Below are 5,738 nucleotides of genomic sequence, written 5' to 3' on the forward strand. Positions count from 1 at the left end.
AAAAACACGATTCTTAGTCTGGAACCTCTCACAAACCAGGTCCAGGTCTTACACAACTCTGTTGCCTAGCAACGTGCCGTGTGGATGTCGGTATCACTGGATTGGTAAACGGCGATGGTGATGGAGGTGTGTGTGGGTGTATGTTTATGGGGGTGTGTGCAAAAAAAAAAAAAAAACATCAAAAGGCACTAAATAACTGGGAATAAAAAATTTTCATCAGTGATTATACACAGGATAAGGAGAAAGACATGATGCAGGGGGGTGAGTAGGAGGGAAGAGAAAAGATAGAGAGAGAGAATGAGGAGGAGGTGAAGAAGCCTGAATAATGAGCCAGTGAGAAATGCAAAGACTTGAGCACCATGGGGATGTTTTTTTTTTTTTTTTTCAACTTTCATAGTGTTGGTTGTGTCACATACACTCATCGGTCGCTTTAATAGGAACACCTGCCATTCATACAATTATCCAAACAGCCAATCATGTGGCAGCAGCATAATCCACACACTGATCAAAATCATGCAGATACAGGCCAAGAGCTTCAGTTCATCAGAATGAGGAAAAATGTGATCTCAGTGACTTTGGCTATGATGGTTTTTGGTGCCAGATTTCAGAAACTGCTGATCTCCTCACACACAACAGTCTTAATCTCACAACAGGGTTTATACAGATATTCAATATTCTTTACACATATAGTCAGTCTGTTTTTCTTTTCTTTTTTGTGCTCCTGAGTGCGTCATCTTAGCAAGCTTACATGAACAAAAGTAACTAATAGAAAGACACAAGAGATAATGCCAGGAAAGTTTTAGTGGGTGTGGAAGCTCTTACAAAGAAAACACAGCAGACCAAACCATTTCATAAAATTGCACTTGCAAAGATGCATAAACCTACTGTTCTGACCATCATAGTTTGATCAAATAGACATATTTCAGACAGTCTTATACTGAATGTCAAGTGAGTACTAAACCCTCCCGAGACAGCTTCCCTGGTTATCCCGCCATGCTAGTGGCACCGATGATCATGATCCCCTTCTAACAAAGTTTCCTAATGGTTCATCCTGTTTGGGATCTTAACAAAAAGTTAGCACGTTTTATTGGTGTTCTGTAAAATGTATCATTTGATATTATGTTTAACCCTGGTGTGACTGTGCTGGACTTTATTTTGCTTGGTTTCATCAGTGTTTCCACATACCTGTGTGTTCCCGATTGCTGTAAAGATCGTCTGTCATCCATGCACGCTAATTAATCCAACTTGTAAAAAACATCAGCCAGATTGTGACTCGGCTGATGTGCGTAGTGCAGCAAGCGGAGGGACTCAAAATGACTAGCTCATGCTATACTGACAGCATCCAAGTGCATCACACCACCATGAAGGGCATTAAGTTTAAACATACATACCAAATGAAAGCGTTTGTTTTGTGGAAGTCAATAAGAAGTAGAGATTTTTCTGGTTCTTGAATGAACTTGTCTTCCAGGCAACTATGAATAAAAAAAAAACTGATTTGCTACTGATTTGTCCAAACCCACATTTCCCCATCAGTGAAAAGTTTTAAAATTTTCAAATAGTTTTTTTTTTTTTTTTTTAAGTTTTGCTGTTTTCAGAAAAAAAAAAAAATCCATATATGCTTGGATGAGACCTGAAGCATTATGAGTGAAACCTGTTGCCATGGCCACGCATCACCACTTCTCTATGAATACTCATCCATTGACCATGGAAAGACAATTACTTGAGTTACAGACAATAAAAATGGATGATACCACTGAGAGAGAGAGAGAGAGGGAGAGATGAAGCTCAGAGGGTGTGTGAAAAACACACCAGTGTAGGCTTTGGTGACATTCCTAACTCATAAATTTTCATCACGAGCCATTGAAGGTCTCACTGGGTGCACATTGCCTGAGCAAACACACTCTGAATATTTAATAGAGCAATCAGCGCTCTAAATTGCAAACTAGGTTTATGGGTTCATCAATGATTTAGACACATGAAAGTCTTATCTTTTATTGTTTCAGATGAACATGCTAATTCCAGACATAACATTTAGAGAAATGGGTCATTGTTTTATCATTTGTCCTGATGAGAAATAAAATATCAGGTTAAAAATAAATATCAGCTTTTTCAACGGTGTTACTTGGTCCCCAGTTTGTGTCCGAATTCCTTTATGGTCTCCGAGGCTTTGTCTGCTGCTGTGCCGATAGCAGACTGTGTTTGTCTGGACACCTCCTCAGCGGCTATACACACCCACCCACACACACACATACACACACACACAGATATGAAGATATGCATGTTGAAGTAAAAGTATGCCCACTTGCACATAATGAAAATACACATAGTCCAAAATGTTGTTCTTGCTCCATGGCACTCGTTGTCTCTCTCTATCATTTTTTCTCTCTCTTACCCATGCTGGTGGTTTCTTTGGATGACTCTGCCACCTGGTGCACAGCGTCTTGAGCTGTTTGCACTGAAATCACATGAAACAAATGAAACATGCTGAACTGAGCTCCATAATGAAATACAGAATGCTCAAGTTAAGCAGTTTTTCCAAAATGACTAAGAATACATTGAAAAGTATATTACATTAGTGAGAATTAGCTACAAAACAACCCTATGAGAAGTCAGATATTTTTCTTTGCACTTTTTATTCTTATTTTTATAAGCTTTCTGTGGACATATGCAATGATTACAAGAAATAAAATTAATAAGAAGAACAAAATGAGAAAAACAAGAATGTGAAAAACCCAAAACAGAAGACATTATGTAAAATAATTTGTAAAATTAAAAGCAAATAAGATCAAATTAAAACAATAAATTATACACAATAAAGTTTGTAAAACAAAACCAAAATTTGAAAGTCACTAAAAACTAAAAAGAATAAATTAAAATAAAATATAATTATTATAAAAATATAGTTTTATATATATATAAAGTAAATATAAAGTAGAATTTGTAAAGGAAAACAAGAATAAGAGAAAATAAAAGCAGAAGAAATTGTATTAAATAGAATTTGTAGAAGAAAACAAGAATAATAATAAAAGAGAAAAATTATGAAAATTACATTAAGTAGTTTAATTTGTTCTCTTTTAAAATAAAAACAAAAACCTTTATATTCTCTTTATAAGTTTTCAAATAACAAATATTTTGAGATGTGTGTGTGTGTGTGTGTGTGTGGATCTGATGGAAGTTGTAGTACCTGCGGAGTCAGCAACATTTTTAGTAGCTGACTGCGTGGTGCTCTTCAGCTCCTCCAGAGACTTCTTAAAGGAGGCCATGTTCCTCAGAGGAGGCTCTCATCGACCCACATGGCATGTGTGTGAAGGGAAGAGTAGAGTCTGGGGCAGAGACGCCCCCTTTAATACCCCAGTGTGGTGAAGGGGGGCAGTTAAACCCCTCACTCTCCCGCCTGATTACACACACAGTGACAATGAGAAGAGGCTTACAGGAGGAATGAACACAATCTGCCTCTCTCAGCAGCTACACATCCTGTTTATGATGGAGAGAGAGCGAAAGAAGATACAATGTACACTGGGCTGCCTAATAAACCACCAGCTTTTCAACACAATGCAAAAACTGATCCAAGGTGTAGTTCTGAGAACTAAAAAACTCATTTTGTCCACTTTCTCCTGATAGGATGAGCCAGGATTAGGCAATTTAGGTAATTTACTTACACAGAGTTTTCGGTGTACACTCTAGTGACTGCTGTGTGTGAAAATTGCAGGAGATCAGCAGTTTCTAAAATACTCAAACCAGCCAGTCTGGCACCAACAACCATGCCACGGTCAAAGTCACTGAGATTTTTTCTTCATTCTGATGTTTGATGTGAACTTTAACTGAAGCTCGATTTTGCACGTTGTGCTGCTGCCACATGATTGGCTGATGGGATAATTGCATGAGTGAGCAGGGGTAATAAAGTGAGAACAGATAAAGGTGTTTCTTGTAAAGTGAGCGTATATGTTGTGCTCTACAAGTGCCTCAAAACTCATCTAGAGGTTTGGCAGTTAGGACAAACATCTCTATCTGGTTAAAAAAATGCAAAAGACATCTCTTGCTTGAAACAGTTTACCATTCTGTCAGTTTGTGTTTCAGGCCCAATGGACTTGGGGGCTGGAGACAACTTCAAGAATGTGGTTTCCTGGTTCAGAGTACCTCTTTATCCTTTAATTAAGTCATGACTGTAGATGGACAATCCATAGCCATCAGTAATATTATACAGAAAACACTTCCTGTCCAATTACAAGTAAGTACTATGCACCAAAATAGAACTTTCTTACACAGTATCTCTGGATTGTGCTTTTTTATATTTTTCTTTCTTTCTTTCTTTTTTTTTTTTTTTAATCGCACAGCTATAACGAATGTTTCAACAAAACCAAGTGAAATGAAACCAACACATGTCCTTCCTGGTGACAGTATTCCCTTAGGGAAAGTGTAGGTCCAATACATAGAGAAAGCCTTGAAGCTGAGTATAATTTTAAACCTTTACTTCAGTGTCTAGTTTCTTCTCCCTAGAAAGAATTTTGTCTATTTATAGACTATAGAACCTCGGGCAGTTTGTGTGTTTCTATCTCATTAACCCTAGAACAAATCCACAGTACTACTATTTCCACTGAGCTTATATCCTCATTTGAATTAGAGAATATGAAGTTATGAATATTTTGTCATGCCATATGGTCTTAGTAATGCCCCTTCCATTTTTCCACATTTCTTAAATAAGATTGTTAGAGATATGGTAGATCTCTAATCTTTCTAATTGTTTAGATCAGTGGTTTAAAACTCATTTTAGGTATTGAGCCATGACACTTAGTCCAATGTAAAGTGGGCTGGACAAAAAAAAACCCCAAAAACAAAACAAAAAAAAAAGTGAGTGCCTAAAATCAACCAACTTAATTTAGCTCCTCTTAAATGTGTTCTTTGAAAAATTCTGAATGCACAAATGGACTGAACATATATCACCTACTGAACATTAAATCGTTACTAACAAAACTTTTTTTTTCACCCAATGACCTTTTTTATAATTGGGATGATATGTTATATTTTTATCTTGCTAATGAACAATTATCTCAGTAGCTATGTTTATTGCTCTATGCTGCCCCCTAGTGAAATAACCAAGATCAGCTTATTTCATCCATCCATCCATTCTCTGTACTGCTTATCCTACACAGGGTCATGGGGGAGCTTGGAGCCTATCCCAGAGGACTTGGGGCACAATCACACACACACACAATGGACAATTTAGATGCCAATCAGCCTACAATACATGTCTTTGGACTGGGGGAGGAAACCAGAGTACCCAGAGGAAACCCCCGACGCACGGGGAGCACATGCAAACTCTGTGCACACAGGGCAGAGCTGGGACTTGAACCCCCAACCCCAGAAGTGCGAGGCAACAGTGCTAACCACTAAGTCACCTTGCCCCCAGCCAGCTTGTTTTTTTTTTTAATCATTCAATTCAATTGAATGATTTGGTCCACAAGACAATTTTGTAAATTTATTTGATGGGTTGGATTAGAAACTGTATCAAGTTGGTCTTGGCCCTTGGGCTGTATGTTTGACATCCCTGACTTCCACCACTTGCTAACACTACCTGCTACAGGGGCTTCTGAGGAGGTCCACACTATCCAGACAGTCATAATGGATTTAACTGTGAATTATTAAACATTTCATAAATTGAATCTGGAGGTCTGTAGACAGAAAACAAACTGTGGCGGGATGCTAGTTTGTGGCATGCTGTACAAAATCTTAGGATAACC

This window comes from Pangasianodon hypophthalmus, chromosome 9, assembly GCF_027358585.1.
Source record: "Pangasianodon hypophthalmus isolate fPanHyp1 chromosome 9, fPanHyp1.pri, whole genome shotgun sequence".
Classification (NCBI taxonomy): Eukaryota; Metazoa; Chordata; class Actinopteri; order Siluriformes; family Pangasiidae; genus Pangasianodon; species Pangasianodon hypophthalmus.